The sequence below is a fragment of the Anser brachyrhynchus genome (genome assembly GCF_964034855.1).
Source record: "Anser brachyrhynchus genome assembly, chromosome: 24".
NCBI lineage: Eukaryota > Metazoa > Chordata > Aves > Anseriformes > Anatidae > Anser > Anser brachyrhynchus.
The window spans coordinates 1,569,831-1,589,006 of NC_137717.1; the positions used below are offsets into that span (position 1 = coordinate 1,569,831).

At 51.5% G+C, this 19,176-nt stretch overlaps 1 protein-coding gene and 1 long non-coding RNA gene across 24 annotated transcripts in view; both read right to left on the reverse strand.

Moving 5' to 3' along the window:
* Positions 1-4,796: 4,796 nt before the first annotated feature.
* Positions 4,797-6,373, reverse strand: LOC308182569. The gene is made up of 2 exons (XR_013941889.1): positions 5,678-6,373; positions 4,797-5,586 (listed from the first exon to the last, which is right to left on the reverse strand). It is a non-coding gene; the product is annotated as an uncharacterized lncRNA (long non-coding RNA).
* A 3,926-nt stretch (positions 6,374-10,299) lies between these two features.
* Positions 10,300-19,176, reverse strand: part of CSMD2 (CUB and Sushi multiple domains 2) — a 337,680-nt gene continuing 328,803 nt past the window's right edge. For all 23 annotated transcript variants that reach the window (XM_080566779.1, XM_080566782.1, XM_080566790.1 and 20 more), the window contains one exon: positions 10,300-18,942. The gene's annotated coding sequence lies outside the window, so the exon portion shown is untranslated. The remainder of the gene's footprint in view (positions 18,943-19,176) is intronic.

The following is a 19,176-nucleotide window of genomic DNA, read 5'->3' on the forward strand; positions in this document are numbered from 1 at the left end:
CTATCCACCTCTGTGCATGCAGTTCTGTTAGCATCGGTTACACGGGGGGTTTAAACCTTCTTGCTACAGACCCATGCAAGTAACGCGTTACCAAACCTTTTTCCCCATGCCTGTGCCCTCTTACAACAGCAAATTTGCTTTGGCTTTGGCAGTCGTGCTTGGCGGGCACCAGCGCCTGCGTTTATCAGCCATGAATGCGCGCTACAAACCGGGCGAGGTGAATCATTGATTTTTTTTGGTGCTCTCAAATCTGGAAGTATTTTTTTAAAAAAAGCGAAATAAAATGGTGCTTAAAAAATTAGAGAGCAGGGGAGAATAAATGGAACTTTTTTTGAAGCTTGAATTAATTATTTTGTTTTGCATGAAAGCGTTTTTCTAGAAGAACTGAAAGCAAACCAAAGTCATACTGAAGAGTGTCCGTAAATGAAAAAATAAAATTCAGACTGAACAACTAAAGTCAAACTTCAAAAGTCTGAACAGAAAGGCTTTGATACTCTAAAAACCTGCATTTTGGTTTGCTTTCCTTTGACACAGACCGTGCAGCAAGACCAGGAGGCGCAAGGAAGAAGCTCGTGTGCAGCTGAACCTCGACGAACAGCTACAGCTGCCAAATAAATCAGGGCTTTCCCTTTCAGATTTTTTAAATAAGAGCGAACAGTTATTTATATTAAAATATGTGTGTTGTTTCATACGCCTGTGGAAAGGGCTCAGCCATTATTACCAATGATCTGATATACAGTTCTGTGTTTTTATAATAACAATCGATAAGGTAGGCGGGCAGCATGCACAGGGGGAACGTATCACCAGGGATCTAATTAGTTTTTATTACTGTAATAACTCAACAGGTGGACCTGATGCTATTAAAAATAATGAAAGCTTTATCTCTGCGATAATTATTTTCCCTTTGAAAGCATGTATGGATGCGTGCACGCACACACCTATGAACTGCAGATAAGAGGATGAGCTCAAGTGATTAACTCTCTATGAAGTTGGGATTTATTTGGCAATTCCACTTCTAAACAGGGAACGGGGCAGCGGGTGCTGCCTCCAGCCACGCCGCAGCCGTGCGGGTGAATTTAACCTGCTCGTTAAATCCCCCGGGCCCTGACCTTCCCCAGCACCTACACACCAGCACAGAGGTGACCCTGCGGAAAGGCACATACGTGCCCCGATGCCCTGGTGATGGCCGCAGGGGGATGTCATGGACAGTGGCTGCAGTGAAACCTCTGTCCCCCTTGTGCTGACTGCATGGGGACAGCAAAACCCAGCAGCCCCCTACATGCTCTGTGCCTGCCCCTGCTGAGCCACCCCGTGCTGCTTTCCCGCTCTGCCCGTTCCCGTTTTCTCCCGTTAGTGAGGGTTTGGTGAGGATGTCAGCCCGTGGGCAGGGACCAGCTCCTCTCCCCGCATCGCACCCCTGAGGAGGGGCCGCTGGGATGAGCCTGGTAAGGAACCGTAACACCTCCCTGGTCCTTCGGCAGCTGTAGGAGCAGGAAGCGTTTGTCCTAATTACATTGCTCTGAAAGAGATGGGCTGAGGCATTTCTGGGCTGCTCGGGGAACGTAACAAGCATTAAGGCACGCAGCAGCGGGAGACAAGAAAGGGAATTACCGAGAGGTGGAGGCAGCTGCAGCGCTAATGCATTCAGCTGCCTCTTCAACCTGAGGAACCAGCAGCAGCTCCGGCATGCGTGGTGACAGCCCCACCTCTGCCACCGACACCATCGAGGGGCTCGGAGGCCTCGCGGCGTGCCGGGGACACCCCAGGAAGCAGCACGGTGCTGAGACCTCAGCAGCTGGGCCCGATGGCCTGCGTGGCTGCTTCTGCGCTCGCTCCCTCTCACCCATCTGCTTTCCGTGGGAACGGGCACGGCCAAAAGAAACCTGTGCTCGGCTCCGAGCCGCACACCGGGCTGCACCAGGGGTCAGGCGCTGGTCCCTCAGCAGCCACCGACACCTCCCCATCGCACCATGGATGGGGTCACCAAATGCTGCCCCTGGAAATCCCGCTTGGCCAAATCCCCCTCTAGAGTAAGGACGTGACCTGTCCTCCGAGGGGTGCGGACTGCTGCTTGCAGCTGAGCTTGCAGGACACAGCTCCTAAGGGGAGCCAGCGGCAGAGCCGTGACTTGGCCTAAAACGTAAAGCTGCAAAACCTACCTGTGCGCGTTAAATTGTGATCACTTAATACAACAGCGATTTGCATCTAATTTGGATGAAGTCAAGGGTAAAATTCTCATTAAATTACCTGAGTAGAAATAGGTGTTCTCCTTTGCAAGAAACTTCTATGTTGTTATTTCATTTTGCATATTAACACACCTATTTCTTTGTCTTTATACTGCAAAGGAGTGCAGCCATTCCTCAATTTAAGATTTTATTTTTTTAATAGACACCTACAGCAACCTGCCATGAGGAAGCCGGGAATGAGCGGGTTGTTGGTTTTGCCTGATTTATTGTTGTGCCCTGCCCAGCTCCAGACCCCCTGTATATCTCGGTGCGGTCCATAAATCTGCTGGCAGCTGTGGGGATTCTGCGTGTCAGGCTGCCCGGCTGGCTTGTCTCGCAAGCTTTCTGGAGCTAGCGTACATGTGGTGTAGTTATTCCTCCATCCATCCCTCCTTCTCATAAATAACTTCAGGAGTTATTTATTGTTCTCAGCTCGGGGTAATTGCCAGAAAATGAAGTTCTGTCTGTTTTTGCCAAAAGGAGGAAAGAACGAGGGATTTAACATAAAGCCCTGTTTGCCGCTCGGTGCGCCTCCTCCAAAACTCCCGGTCAGAGCTGCCCACATAAAATAAAGCCCGCTTTCCTCCTAATGAAGCCTCCGTGAATTCCTTGGCCACCAGCTCCGTGCTCCGCTGTCCCCTCCTGGTCCTGCCCTGTGCCACCGTCACGCTCCTGGCCCAGGTCCCCCGGCAGGGGCTGTCCTCACCAGCCCTCGCTGGGGCTTTTCTGCCTCGCTCCTGCAGTGGGATAACAGCTTTCCTGCGCTAGAAACAGATTAGATTTTCTTGTCAAGAGCTAAACTGCAGGACTCTTTCACCACTAGATCAAAGGGCTCGTGTTAGTTCCTATTTTGAAGGGCCCTGTACGGCTGGATGACAGCAGAAGGAATTCACCGCGCCCTGCATAGCTCCTGCTCACCCCCTCTGAGGGCTTTTTAGGCCAATGCCTCTGATCAGAAATGAACTTCACCCAGTGTGGGGCAATCGACGAGATGCTGAGATGTTATTAGAACATCGCTGTCCCTGTCCCTTAATTTGCAGAGAGAAGTAACGGGGAAAGTGAGCTGGTGCAGTGGAAAAGACCCCAGAGTTAGCTGCGCATAGCTGCAATACGGGATGCTGCTGTGGGAAGTCTCCCAGTATTAAGCACAAGTCCCTGAAATGTGCCACTGCTTGGCAGTTTTCAGATTATTTATGGCCTTTTATGCAGAACAAACCTGCCTGCCTCCACAGGCTTCCCCATCAGCTGGCAAACAAGGTGACATGAAAAGCTTTATGAATAACACATGGAAACAGAAAATCAGATGGATATTACAAGGCAGAAGGGAAGAGAGTCACCGTTTAAATAATTCCGCTGTATTGCCACCTGCCCTAAATTACTGAGAAGGGCAAGCAGACCCAGGTGAGGCTGGGGCATGGTTCGGAGGACGACTTGCTCAGTGACAGTGAGATGCAGCCCCCCCAGACCACCAGGGGCATTTGCCTTGGCCGGATTGAATCAGCCTGTGGGTCCCGTCCTGGTGCAGGCACCCGTTTGGGAGGCAGGAGGTCTGCTCCCTGGTGCTGGTATAAAACACAAGGTCAGCACCTTGCCCGCCTCCAGCCTCCGTGTCCTCTCCCATGTCCTCTTCCCACCTGGGAGCTGCTCAGAGCCGAGGCTCTCCCTACTCTCCCCAGCACCCTTTCTTCTTTTCCTTTTGTTCACAGACTCCAAAAAAGCCTGGCATCCCTTCGTTACTAATGCTGGTGAAACAAACAGGCCCCCAGGAGACAATTCCCCAAAACCAGATGTTTAGCAACGCCTTCCTGAGAACGGCCACTCACGTGCAATTTCTCTACATGCAAAATCAAGCACTCCGGTGTGCTGCTCAGTACGCCCACGGCAGAACTTGAAGCAATATTTCGGTTCCCAACACTGTTCTGCAGGGCAAGAGGCAGAGCTTCAGTGTGGAGAAAACCCGTGAGGGCTTCCTGAAAACTTCCTGAACACGGCAGCACAGTCACAAGGGGGTTTGCAGTCATTCCTCACAGCCCAGGGCTGATCTTTGCCGAAAAACTAAGAAGTTTTTAACCTAGTGGGGAAAATTGAGGCAGCAGGTGGCTCGTTATCCAGCAGAGGGCTGTCTGCATGGGCCGAGGGACTGCTCCCATGCTCAAAGCACTACAAGACACCAGCCTACAGGTCAGAAGCACGCACTGTCCTGGTGGCCAAAGCAGAGAGAATTATTGTGTCCATTACCAAAAAAAAAAAAAAACAACCAAAAAAAAAAAAGCATCACTTAATTTTGTAAGCAATAATGTGTTAGCTATAAATGTTATCTTTCAGCAGTAACTGCTACAGAACATAGTTATGGGCTGGCTACAGCAACGCATGCCGGCACTGCAATTCGTTAACATTGTTGATTTTTCCCCCCCAAGCATATGCTGAAATTTGATTACATCCAAGTAAATCTGTTTGTCAAACATTAATAGCCTCCTTCCATTCTATTACTCTTTTTCTACCAGCACAGCCATCACATATAAATATTTCAAATCATCTCACTCAATAAAGCCAGTCCAAGGGCATCACGACCTGATGATTTCAGATTGTTATTGACATATTTATTGGAGGCCACTGTGTTGGCAGGGCGCTAGCCGGCACACGAATAAGGATGCAGTTAGCAAGCAGAGGGAGGGGAGCCAAGCACAACAGCCCAGGGAAAAGAGAGTGTTGTGCTCTGTTGGTCCAGCTCTTGTAATCGGTGAGATACTTCTCTGGCTGCACCAATGACATGAATATAAAAACAATACCCTGCGGAATAACATCTTCATGCCCCAGGAGCTTCTTGTATCAGCGTGAGATGTTAAGTGGGTGTTTTTAAGGAGAACCTGGGTCAGATGGGGGATGTGACCAGGGGCTGCCACCCCCCCACGAGATGTCCCGTGCCTGGTTCCATGTTGCGGATGGGCCTTGGTGGGATTCCCCTGTCCAAGCTGCTCAGCCCCTCTCAGAGCCAGCCAAAATAATTATTTTGCGCTGCCTAATTTTGACTCTCAAGTGCCAGCGCTTCCTATAGCGCTGTCTGCAACCTCAGCTGCAATATTTCCCTTGCCAGATTTTTCATTCTTAATAACAGGGTATAATTAGCGCTAATTAATACGAAATGCAGTAAGCAAGAATTCCAGTAGTTTCCCCTGCTGCTTTTTCTCATCAGCTAAGATTCGTTGGTGGCTCCTGGGTTATGACCTGGGACAGGGAGCGAGAACTTCCAGACCGCACGGGGCGAGAAGGAACGGCTTCTCTAAACGGGATCCTCTAAAGCACAACGCCTCCTGCTCGTCTGCAGAGGGAAGCACTGAATTGTCCTCCAGCTCACTGTAAACTGTAAGAAAGAGGCCGTGAGACAGTCATTGCGTCCTCTGCAGTTCCCTAAGAGCAGAGGTCAGGCGTTGAACATTTCCCCTTCCCCTCACCTCAGCAGCCGCAGGGCAGCAGGTGAGCTCGGAGGGGCCGGTGGCAGCGCCTCGGCAGGAAAACTGCCGTGGGTGAAGGCTGTTTGTCGCTGTTCAGACACGGCTGTAGGCTCACTGCGGGCTGAGAGCCACCGTCTGCAACAGGCTGCCCATTTCTGGACCCAGGAGGGAGCTCGCTGCTCGCAGGAACCGCTCCCAGCCCCGGGCCAGGAGCCAGGACCTGGCTCCCTGCTCCTGCGGCAGCCCGGGCTGCGGATCAAAGCCCCATGCGTGCCTTAAGTCCGTCCGTGGATCAAAGCCACCCTCGGGTTCTCCAGGACCACTGCGTGGAGACCCAGCCAGGAGCAGACGTCTGGGAACAAGAGAAACTTCAGGCCACTCGCCCACCACCACCCCTCGCTGGCTTTCCAGCTGTTTGATCAGACCCACGGCTGCCACCTCCGTTATTTCAGCCCCATCTCCAAGAGCTGTGCTCACCTGCTGCTGTTTTCTGCTGCAGCCTGCAGAGCCGAGGCCGGAGGCTTCGGTCACCCCCAGCTGCCCACATCCCTCCTGCCAGGGCCAGCAGGTGCCGGTCTGGCTGTGCACAAGAAGAGCTCTGCCCCCACTGCAGACTGCATTTAAACAGCTGCACTTCCCAGCGCCCCAGCCTGGGCTTCCCGTGCTGCATTAATGCATACAGACTTTTCAACTTTTCTTCCCCCCCCCCTTCCAAAAACTGCTGGAGCTTATCAGGAGATGAAAGATTGAGGGACATGCATAATTAATGGCCTAGCTTTATTTAAATAATTTCATTTTGCCATCACATTTGCATTCTTCAGGTATGGCTTTAATTCTTTAATTACAGAAGAGCGTGCCACAGTGCTTTGCCTGATTAACAGTTGAAAATTAAGGCTAGAGTGGAGTGTGGGGGGGAAGGATGTGTAAATACGGTAATAAGCATATAAAGCAGCTCGATGAAGAGGTGAAACTAAAGCACATCTTCAGCTCAGCCGATCTACCTCCTCTAAGGGGAAAAACCTGGAAGCCCTCAGGGAAAGACTTGGCCAAGCCCACGGCCCCATTCAGCACAGCCTGTGAACGCAGCACGGCCAGACCGTGGCTGTCCTGATGGGCTGCACCCAGCATCCAGCTCCCTCCAGGGAGCTTTTGTGGTCCCGGGAGAGCAGCAGGGGCCTCCAGGGTGGCAGAGGCCAGATGGGGCTGGGCAGACCTGGAAGCATCCCAAAAAACAAAGGCTGACTTTGTGAAAAGTTTGGCAGAGCTTCTGTTATTGTTGCATTTAGAGAGCAGGATTGAGGTGTTAGGGTCAATAGAAGCCGAATTCTCTTGCTGCAAGCTGGTATTTTCACCTTCTAGAAATGAAGAAAAAATTTCCCGGTCAGTTTAGGCAAGCTCATTTGCCAGCAATTACCCAGGGACCAATATCGATGCCAGCTACAAAACATAGCTCTCCCTTGGCTCTGCTCCCAGCCCAGCGCCGAGCAGAAGCAGGCAGGTACCTCAAATTGGGACGGCAGCAGAGAAGGAACGAGAAGCGAGTAAGATGAGAAACAAAGCATCGGAAAGAATCGAGAGCACTGGTGCTACAGGTTTCTGTGTGGAATGATTATTGCCAACGCAGGCCGACGGTGCTCGTTCTGGCTGAGTGCTCCCCGGGTGCTGCACCCCTGCTTGGGCTGCTGCTCCTGGCCAGGGGGCTTCACTGCCCCGGCCTCCTTCTTTCTAAGCTTTTTTTTTTTTTTTCTTTGATGGTTTGGTGGTTATGTTTTGCTAGTGTCTATCTGAATGAGGACTTTTCAGTAATAAAGAGTAAAATGTAAACTTCTAAGCTTGGTTAAACTAGCGCACGTCTGAAAAAGAAAAGCAACTCTATGACGGCGAATGTTTCACCTGTACAGTGCTGCAACGTCCTGCTGATTCACCCCAAACCAGCTCCCTTCCACAGCTGCTGACCGACGATGGCCCCAGGTCTGCTCCCGCGGCGCTGTGCGACAAGCAGTGGCTGCACACCCAACCTCCCCAGGGCTCCGAAGCGGAGCAAACGCTGCCAGCAGGGCAGGACTGCGGTGCGGTGCTCCCGGACCTCTCTGCAGCTGGGTCTGGATGCGGCCGCTTGGCTGAGGCTGCCCCAGCCCTGCCCCGCAGGGACGAACCTCCGCAATTAACCCAATTAACCAGCAGCCACAAATGGGAATAAAGCGGCTCCAAGAGGAGAATGTTTAAACCCTTTAAGCAGTGCTGCGGAGAGCCTGCTGCTGTCAGAGTCGGGCTGATGAAGGCTGCGGTCCCTAACCAGGGTGCACGTGCAGCCCTGGAATATTAAATCTAATGGGAAGATGATAATGATTAATTATCCCACCTGTCTACAGGGGGAATAATTTTCTCCTTACTGGAATAACTAAAACAGCTTCTTTTACACAGTAATGGCACTTTGCTGTCACACAGCACCTTAAATCCTAGCACTTTACACCTATTTGACTAATTGGGACACAGCCTTGCCAGGGCTGGCTGAGGCATTCCTCCAGGATTGCTCTGCCCACAGCCGAACTGCAATCTTTTCTGGGGTCAAACATAAAAGCTGCCAAAGATCGCCCTGAAGTGCCCGACCAGGGCAGAAAGCCGAGGTACCTGGCGTGGCCGGAGCAAGCAGGAGAAATCCGAGGGCTGATTTCTGCAAGAGGGCCTCATCTGCAAGTCACGGTGTAAGTACGAATGAAATGCCACCTCTTTTTTTTTTTTTTTTGTCTTCCAAAGTCTGGAAAATGAATAATGCATTTTCCCCCCTAGCGCTGAACTATAAATTCTCCTTTTAGTGCGTGGAACATTTCTGAAGAGAAAAGGCACCCTGGCTGCTGCACCCTCCTCCCTCCGACTCGCTCGCTCACTTCCTTCCTTCAAGATGCAAAATCTCAGTTAAATAATACAAAAATATGTCATACTCGGGTTTTTCATTTAAGTGCAGGCTTACTGTGGTTGCTGCTCATCTAACAGCCCCCTGTGACGGATTTCGTATCACTCATCTGTTCAGATGAGGATGCGAGGAATTTGTATAATCTTGGCGTCTTCCCAGGAGATAAAACCAAGTGTTTATCCCAAGGCCCCGGTGAGGCTCAGGGAGCTGCAGCACAATACAGCACAGCTCAAGTGCCAGGAACCACTTCTGGCTTTGCTAGCAGCTCTCTGCACACCCTTTGGCAGCTCCCTTGCATCTCCAGCCCCCCAAGTGGCCCCGGTACCTTTTTTAAGGGACCTTAACTGGTCCCAAAATAAGGCTTCAAAAGCTCGTTGCAGTGGGTTTTCCCACAGCAACCTCTTTTAAAGTTTTCACAGCTCCACCCCTGGGTCATCCTGTGGTGCTTGGCTCCGTGTTTTCCTCTAAGGAAGGAGGAATGGGCAGAAGATGCTGCCGACAACAGGCAAGGGGCTGCAGAGCCATCGTTGTCCATCCTCTGCTGAAGCACAGCCCCGCAGTGGCCGTGCGTGGTGAGCTCCCCATGGTTCAGACCCCGCAGCCAAGAGCAGAGGTGCCGGAAAGCCTGCGTGTGGTTCTCAGCCCTGTTAGCTGCTGCTAGGAAGAGGGAATCCTTCTTCAGTGGAAATTTTTAATGAATTCCGTCTCACACATGCGGTGAAGCAGGCAAATGACATCGCCCCCATCCTGCAGCTGAGCCTCAGCGCTCGGAGACGCAGCGTGGCGAGGGGACGCTGCCCAGGGGAGAAGGGCGGTCGGCAGCACCCAGAGCAGGGTGGCAGCACCCTGTGAGCACCGTGTCCCTGCCAGCCGCCCCGAGAGCAGGTCCCAGCCAGCTCCGAGGCAGCAGAGAAAGCTGGAGATGCAGAGGGGGACATGCCTGGTTAGCTGGGAGGGGAGCACGGAGCAGGATGGGTACCTGGTAGAGCAGCGCCCTGCAGGAGCCACAGCTGGGCCTGCCAAAACATCCAGGAAACTAAAAGAAGTCATCAGGAGGATAAGATCCACGCTCCATTTTCCTAGTCTAGCCAGAGCAAGCTGTAACGGAGAGACGAGACGTCCAGGGAAGCTGAAGCACGCAGCTCCCACCATTGCTGGAGGAGCTAAAACACTTGGCTGACCTTCAGACCACAGCGCAGAAACGTTCCCAGGTTTCAGGCATCGCTGACAGCTGAGGGCACCTCGACACCCTGCAAGGAGGTGTAAGGATGAGAGAAGCTGATTTGTGGCAGCTGTCCCCCAGCTCCGATGTGATCACCATCTCTAGTGTTGCAGTCCCAGCAGACCCGGGACCGTTCCCCGTCTCAGAAAGCCCTTTCACGATTATTACTTTATCGCTGTCACGGTGCCAGGAACGCCAATTGTTTCCAACCTTTAGGAAAGGAGCCAAAGAGGGTGGCTGAGTATTTTTCTGTAGGACATCCAGCTGTGATAATGCGATGAGTAAAGTTGAGCTAAGGGACTCGCAACGGAGCCCTCGGGTGGGGATGTTGCGGTGAAGCGAAGGCTCAGACAGAACAACCTCCCCTAAAAGGGGGTGGCAGCGCCCGCACCTGCAGGACAAACCCAGCGAGGGGGGAATGCCCGGCATTTATTTTTCACAGTGATGCTCAGGCAGAGATGGATGTCTCGGGAACCAGACCAGCAGCAGAGGGGCATCTGGCGGTGCCCAGTCGCCAGGCAGAGCGGAGGCAAGCGCAGCCCGTGTGTGTTTCCACCAGGCACTTCGGTGTGTGCCAGGCTACACACAGCAGGGGGTCAAGCATCAAACCTGATCACTGTTTCTCTACGCATAATAATTTATGATCCTGGTCTTAGCATGTATTTTCAGGAACTGCTATTTGAATTAGGATGAAAACGGAAATTAACTCACTTTGACTATTAGGAAGAACCAAGGTGGATTTACTGAACGTTTTCCAAACGTGCTGTACTAGGGATGGCAGTGTATGGTCCTCAGGTGCCTGAACCCACAAACTGTGTGTGTGTGGCTGGATAACCCACATCCCACAGCAGAGGACAGAGGGAGCTGGCTGGGGCTGCTGGCCCCTGGCAGAGGCACAGCCTCGTGCCTCTGAAATGAGCCGGGAGGTGCTGCCATATCGCTGAGCTACGTGAGTATACGCTGTGTGGCCGTCAGCCATCGGGTGGTGGCAGTCCATAGCTCTGCCAGGAAGGACAGACACCAGACAGAGGGATAGCATCACTCTTCTTTCAGCTACGTAAGCTCTGACTGCAGCCTCTGAAGTTGAGACCGTTGTTGCGTACGTGCTATGGTCAGGTCACCGCAGGACTGTGGTCATTTGGTCATTTTCTCGTTTGCTTTCTGAGAATACCGAAGTTTTTCCCAGGCTGCGGGTTTCAAAGCTGCACACATGATCTGCCCCCACAGAAATTTGCAGGGGGTTTTACAGCAATTCAGTAAGGACATGGAAACAGCACCCGACGAACAGCGCAAAGCACTTTGTTAATGCAGAGCCACTAATGAAATCTAGCAGAGCACCAGACCTGATCATGACAAATATATTTGTCAACTCCTTTCAATAAGGAAGGAATTAAGCGAAATTGCAACCTGCTGCTAGATATTCTCTTCAAAGAGAAGGGGAGGGAAATTAGCTGTAAATTATTCCCTGTGAATTACCACTTAGCTCTCCCGATGCCTGACGGGCAGGCCACGGGTGCTGTTGCGCAGGGCTGTGCCCAGGCTGGGCACGACGAGGTGCAGCTGCCCTAGGAGAGGAGGCAGCAGCGGATCACCAGCTCCACCAACCCAGAACAGCGGTGCTCACGCACTTTTTGCTGGGGTTGTGACACTCAGCACTGCTTTCACCTGGCCTGGTTGCCCGCACAGTCCGTCGAAATCACCTCCTCCATCCTCCGGCGTGCCCAAAACGCATGAGACAGCCCAGCTGCGCCTGCATGTTTCCGACACCACCTCTCTGCAACAGTTCCTGCTGTTTGTTGGTTTTACTTTTTATGGAATAGGTTTAAGTTTCTCGTTTGTTGGAGACAGAGTGAGCAAGGCTGCAAAGAGCAATGTACAAAGTGGGAGCCTTATAATGGAATTTAAAAATTGATGAGGAAAACTGGAACAATCTAAACTGATGTTAACTGAGTAATTAGGCAACATCAGGGCTGCAGATTCTCTCACGCATAAGTGGCCATTAGGCAGCTACTACCCACACAACCTTTTTCCTCTCTCCTGGTCCTACAAGGACAGATCAAGCCTGGAGCCCAAGCATCCATGAGCCGCGTACAGGGTCAGAGCGAGGGCTTTGCACAGGGAGAAACCTCAGCTGCAGGGTCCCACAGAAATCCCCTTGATTTAAAGCTTTCCCTGGGCTTTACATCGCATTAGGGACACCCTGCAGTGTAAATGTGTTTCTCTGATGGTCGTGTGAGGATCTGAACTACACAAGGGGCCTGGCAGTGATGCTTCTGTGTACTTGCTGTGGGCAAATCCCACTTTGGACCCCCAAACTACCCAGCTTGTTGACATAAGGGGTTTATCAGGTAAACCAGGGATTTCCCTTTCTCCCCCAGGTGGGTCCATGATATTTTATCCTTCCCATCCGAGAAACTGCAGGACAGGGCAACAGGCAGAGCCCCAGGGCCAGCACAACCCATGGCTCCCCCTGCACGCACGCACGGCCCCGCTCCCAGTGAACGCCTCCAGGGCAGCCGCAGCCCCGGCAGCTGGCACACGGAGCCATGCCCCGCTCCCCGCTGCCTTCCCTCCGTGGTTAATTATTCCAGCATTTCATTATTCACCTCACTTGGTTTCTTCGTTTCTCCTCCAGTGACAAATGAATTTCCAGGTGCTCTGTCGAGTGCTGTAGAGCGGAACCAGCGCAGCCGCCGCGTGGCCGTAATTCGCTTGGACAGCTGCACGGCCACGGCTGCTGCCTCCTTCCTCCCTGCCACGTCCCCCTGGTGCAGCCGGGGTGCGAGGAGGAAGAACCTGCCCTGCCCAGCCACCTGCTCTCCTCATCCCCACGTGCAATTATATCACGTTTGCACCCCAAAACACAGACCCCAGACACCGCGTGGCTTTAAGCACAACAGGGTTGGGCAGCACCAGCTTGGCAAAGTCCCACCGAGCAGGGTCTATGCAATCTGGGAGCCAGCAGCATGTGGGGGTAAAACAAAAAAACACCCTGAGCTCCCTGAGCGGGGCCCAGCTAGACTAGACGAGGCAGGGTGGCTGCTTCATCTAATTCAAACAATTAATGGGGTGTTTTCTTTCGCCGGCCTAAGCTCTGTTGAAAAGCAAAGGGAACTGCAGCCGTGGGTGGACTGTATGTATGGGGCACCCCCATGAGTTAATTAGTCATTTAAAAAATGCTGATATAAATTGCTGTTAATTAGCTCTGTAAATGCTTATTCTGCTGGCTAAATTAGAACCTGCTGGAAGGGGTCAGATGTGCCAGCACAGCTTAATGTTATTTATTGATTTCTAAGGGGACTCTGTGGATGTTTGGGGAGCCCTGAGAGACAGGTGAGCTCCACAGGCCTCTCCCGTTTTGTGATTTGGTTTTCCTCACCTATTCCCTTTCTGTTGCTTCCTTCGTGCCTGGCTGACTCGGCACAGTTGGGCATCACGGCAGCATCCTCAGACCTGAAGACACAGTGTTGGCTGACCCAAGGAGGCAGGTTTTCTCCTCTCCAGCTTCCGTTTCCCTTTGCACAAGCTGGGTTTTGATTTGCAAACCCTGCTCCCAGAACCATCTCCTGCTACACCTTCACGCCATGCCCGTTGCCACGGGACCCAGGGCAGCCCACAGCCCTTGTTCATACACTGACAGCGTCTGCCGGTGCCCGAGGGGAACATACTTTAAAGACACTAAAGTCCCTTTGCAGAAGACTCCAGCACCAAAAGCAGGCAACGGCATGAAACTGAAGCACTACCACCTCCACCTTAAGAGCATCTAGCCCCCAAGAGCCCCCAGCTGGGCCTGCAGAGGGGGCCGGGTGGCCTTGCCTTGTGACATGGCCTGGCTGCAGGACCCCAGCCAAAATGGCGCCCTCATGAACCAAAAGGATGACCAGAGACCTCCCAAAGGTGCTGACAATCCTTCCTCCGTCAGTGTCCTCCTAAATCAAACAGGAACAGTGCTGTTGCCACACAATTCAAAGTAAAAAAATGTCTGAGGTTCATCATGCCATGGCTGGGCTGTCCCCAGCTCCAGCACTGGCCAACATGCGGCCCAACGTGCTGCCTGCTCAAACCTCCCGCTGCCTTCCTGCCGACCTCGTTTCAGGTAAACCAGCCGAGGCCAGCTGAGAAGAGAATGAAACAAGAAAGATGAAGCATCTGGCTTAGAAATCAGACAAATAAATGGCAACGGGAAAGCCACAGAGAGCAGCAGACTAGCATCAGTGAAGCCAGCGTGGGCAGAGCAGAAGCAGGCAGCAGGACATCAAAGAGCGTGTAACGCCCTTTTTATAAAACAAATTTTGTCAATCAGCGCTGAGACACAAGCTAATTGCAGTCAGTCACCGGCAAGGGGGAGAGAGGAGGCGTTTCAGCAGAGAACACAGCCTAATTAAAGCAAACTGGGGCATCCTGGAGCAGACCCACCGGAGCTGACTGGCAGCCTGCAGAAGCCGGGGGCTCCGCAGACCCCGCTGTCCCACCACCCAGCAGGGCTCTGCTCACAGCCCTGTTTCTTCCTGCCTGCAGCGCTGAATAAGCCTGATAAAAACCTGCTGGAAAAGCAAAATAATCAATTCTGCACACAGCCAGGGATTAACCCTGAGCTCTGGGATGGGGCAGTGACAAGTCGTTATTTCCTGCACCACGCTGAGGCTGCGACCTGGCCCTGCAGCAGTGGCTGCGGAGGAACCACCACCCGCACGGATGGAGAGGAAAAGCAGGGATGTCTCACATTGGTGGTGCTGTAACTCGAAGAGAAGCTCGCTAACGTGGTCCCAGGGACTGATGGAGTCCACCATTTTGGCAGGGGCATGGAGGGCTTTCTTCCAGGCTGCTCACTGCTGCAATTAAATGATTAATTTGTTGTCTGGCTCTACCTTTCTCTAGGGCTCAAAGAGATTAAAGTTCTGCCCCGTTTAGTTTCTAAGCTCCAAAATACTTCATCTGGAGTCTCAGCCAGAAGAAAGGGACGAGGGACTGGAAGGGGACAGGGGCCTGGGGGTTGTCACCCCAAGATTGCCCTCCAATGCTACAGCAGGAAAAGCAAACCGCTGGAGCAAGAACCCCTGAGATAAGGCTTAATATGGGTCAGAGCAAAAACATGTTGACAAACTCTGCCAGGGACACCAGAAATGAAAACACGCCTATTTATCACTGAAAAATTCATCAACTTCAGACACACTCCGAAAGCACAACAGCAGACATGTAACAACATATTCAGTGTCCCTTTCCAACCAGAAAATTCTCTGCCAAATTAATTTCCAACTTGAAGCAATGCGAATTCAGCACCAGGCCTGGATCAAGAGACATTAACAGCAGTTAGTCTCACTTTGGGGAGCTGTGCTCCCGCCTTCAGTAGTGAAGTTGAGATATAAATCACAGTTTCAAGGGTTTTGTTTGTTTCCTCGAGGATCTCAAGTACCTGTTTTCAAAGGGGCTCTGCTGATCTGCCGTGGCGGAGGAGCCGTGAGCTCCCCGAGCCCTCCCAGCAGACCGAGCATCAGCTCCCTGCTGGGGGGCAAGGGAGGGGAGGATGAGACCACAGCTGGAAAAACTTCACATCTGATTAGTGCAGAGCAAGTGAGAAGAGAGGGCGGCACCAAAAGGGCTGGCAGACAGATGTCGGTTTGGTTCAGCTCCTTACAGATAGGCCTGCTGCTGGCCACGCAGCGCAGACCGTATCCAGACTGGGGCTGTCTGCCCGGGGCACGGGGAGGCGTGCCGCAGTGGTGATGGGGAAAGGGGCAAGGTCTGGCCTGAGTCCTCTACCTTTTACTGCTGCTGTGCATTGGTGAGAGCAGGGATGTGCTTCTGAGCAGCTGTGGCACGAGGCCAGGACGTGAAGGTCAGGAGCCCCCCCCAGCCTCCAGCCCCGGGAGCATGGGCGCGTCCCTGCTGTCCTCATGCATGGGCACGTGTGTGCGTGCAGGTCAGCGTCCAGAGGATCCTAGAAGAAAACTTTGGCAGCTCATGAAAAAGGCACCAGAGGAATGTAAGAAAAGCAATGCAAAAATTTATATTTTATTTTAATTCAAAAATTTAAAATAGCTTTCAAATTCAGTAAAGTATGCCTGGACACAATGAAAAGCCTCATATACAGAGACAGATAAATTAAATTGTATATATTGCAGACAAGCCAAGTGTATGTATAGATTACATATTTACACTTTTATGTAAACCATATTTATACATTTTATTACATTTACAAAAAAAAGCTGATCTTCCACTACTGTTTACTACAATAATGAAAAAACATTTACATTGTGTCTTTACTGTACAAACTTTTGCTTCATAAAAATATATCTCTGTACAAAAGAGGGATTTTTTTTCTTTAATTTTTCTTTCTTTTTTTCTTTTTTTTTTCCTTTTCTTTTTTAAACATAATGCAAGTCCTCTGGGCGCAAGAATGAAGAATGTCACGTATCAGGTCCCAGCCAGCTTGCAAAAAAATGGGACAAGACCCCCTCCACTGCCTTTGTTGCTTGGGCAACAGTAGAAAATGGTACATAATAGGCTGAAAGCAGCAAGTCTTGTTTAAGTACGGCTCCCATTCTCCCTACCTTGCTGTTAAAATACCTCGGGCTTGTTATACACACCTTGACACAAGCTTCTCCTTGCTATTACTTTGATTGAGTGGGATTTGGAAAGGTTTGAAAAGCAAATGTGGGACCTGTTGTTGTGTGCGTACATCGCTCCTTTCCGCCTGACAGCCTGAGCTGCTCGGTGCGTGCCAGGGGCTGGGCACTGCTGGCAGCCAGGAGTGGTTCTTTTGCAGCTCAGCAGCAGGAGCCCGGTGAGATCCAAGCTCTGCTGCGGCTGTTGGGGGATGCTGCAAGGTGCTGGAGTTGTGGGTACTGAGAGAGGAGCCGGGATGTTGCAATCAACGGCACCAGAGCACAGGGGACTACACAAAAGGGCGCTGCCTTCAGGATTTGTTTGGTTTTAGGATCTGTTTGGTTTCAGGATCTAAGATTCTACCATTTGCCATGCAAGGGAGCCTGGTCTGTTCGCTGTGGTACGGGGACTAGGCAAAGGGCATGTATAACATTAAAAATTAGGCTAGAAGGGGCCTTTGAAGTCAAATATGGGCCAGAAGAGCAGGTGTGAAGTCAGGAACCAGCTCTCTGTGCACACAGAAGCAGGAACCTGGAGAATATCCAGATCTTGGTTACATCAGTGTGACTGAGAGGCAGCTCCTGACTTCACCGCAGCAGCTCGACTGAAGCAGACAAACTGCAGGGGATGTGTGCCCTGGCTCCAGGTCCCGAGTGCCACCGCAGCCTACTTGGGGTCCCCTCCTCTCACTTCCCCTTCAGCTTGCCCTGGGGTCTGTGTCCTGCAAGCTGGAGGTGCTCAGGGAGGGGCAGGCGCCCTGCCAGCCTGTCCTGGCTACCTGAAGGAACGTAGTCCCACAGCCATGGAGGGCTGCAACTGCCTCCGCCTGCATATTTGGCACGAGCTGGCAGCGTGGCTTGCTGCAGGACTCGCTCTGTCAAGGTCCAGCACTGGCCCTGAGCTACGTGTGCACCCACCTCTGTGCGGCAGTGCCTGACTTTCCTCCACGTTCCATCAGGGCTCTGGCTTGCACATGTGCTTCCACCCACCTCTGAGGAATAAATCAGAGCGCCTCTGCAATGCTTTGGGGAGCAAAGACGGCATTTTTTGGCAGGCTGGCTGGTGAGCAAATAGGCTGTAGAACGCTGCTTACTCTAAGAGTGCTGAATAAGAGACAGAAGTAAAAAAAATAATATATATTTATACATATACACACACGCACACATGCGCACACACAGTAAACGAATAAACAAAACAGAAAAAAAAACTACCCTGTGGTTTTCATTAGACAAAACCTCAGCTGATGCTAGGTAGGGGAGAGCCAGTGTTTAAATGCAAGCATGGATGTAAACACCACCCCTTTTTTGTTTTAATTATTCTCCCATCAAGTTTTCTGTAAGAAAAAGATGCTTCATTGACTTACTGCTCTAAGTCAACTGTATTTCAGAGAGGTGCTTGACATAGTTTGGTAAAATGGCACTGTTGCCGCCTTTGACTCTTGTCTGGCGTAAGAAACAGTGACTCAAACCAAACAGACTAAACCCCTAAATCAACAAGAGCAGCTCTCCTCTTTATTAGAGGAGGAAAGTGTCATCACAAAAGCATCGTTCGTTTATAAGGGAGGAAAAATGTCAAGCCGCCTTATCTGTTCTCACGAAAGCCAAGCCAACCTTTCTGCTCCTGGGAAATAAAGGGAAGAGCTTTGGATAGAAATTAAAACTCTTATTGCATTGCCATTTGGAGGATCAATATGGAAAGGGCAAAGGCTTCTGAATGCTACTGGTGTGCGTGGGGGCATCGTTACTTGTTACAGTTATTTTTAAAGAGGTTTTTGTCCCTTCGTGTCTGTCAGCAATTTTCTTATTAGGGTGTTTGGGAATGGCTAAAATCAGCAGTCACCAGGAGAAGGCCAGAGGTGGAGAGAATTTTCCTTATCAGCCCTGAAAGCAGCCTCAGGTTCAGAGAGACAACGTCGATGATGAAAACAGGGGCGGAAGAAACCCAACAAGAACATACAAAGGAAAATTAAATACAGGGGAGAAAAGTTTGAAAAGGTCCCATTTGAAAACGTCTGCTTAGACAAACCGACAAATAACCCATACAACCAAATAAAGACAAAGCAAGTATTCACCTTCTCCCCTACGGGTATTTCCCAGGAACCCCAAGCAGCACGTCATGAAGTGTAACCTGCATTCGTCCTTCCTGTCCACGCTCCTCCCAAAAGTGGAGGGGACCCCACATGCCCCTCTGCTCCCTGCAGCGTATCGATCCCACCACCTCACTTCCCAGGTCCTCCACTTCCCCAGGCCTTGACATCGGGCTGGAACCCACCGGGAGCGCGGGAGAGAGGAGCTGTGCTGGAGCAGACCTTTGGCTGGCTCCGTTATCCACGGCAGGATGCAGACGGAGGACGAGGACGACAGAGGACAACCCAGCAGTCTCTCGGGAGTTAACACAAAGTCCAACAAGGTGTAGCAGCTTCTCCACAGCCTCAACACGGTTGGGACGAGGGAGATGGGAGGGAATGGATGGAGGCTAGTGAGGTGAAACACAATCATCCGCTAGATACCAACCCGGAGGAGTCTGGACAATGGGAAAGGAAGGGCGAGAGAGAAGGAAACAGTTGGCTCTTACAAGCAGAAATGAAAGCCTGTATAGCTTTGCTGTCTCAAACTAAGAACTTGCCGGTCTAGAAGTGCCCTTGAGGGCTGCTTGATGCTTTTAGAATCATAGAATTTTGTTTACAACGGCAAGTTATTCCTCTGTCCCTGCGCAGTAAAACTTTTAACCCCCTTGGTTTACCCTCGTCTGTACCTT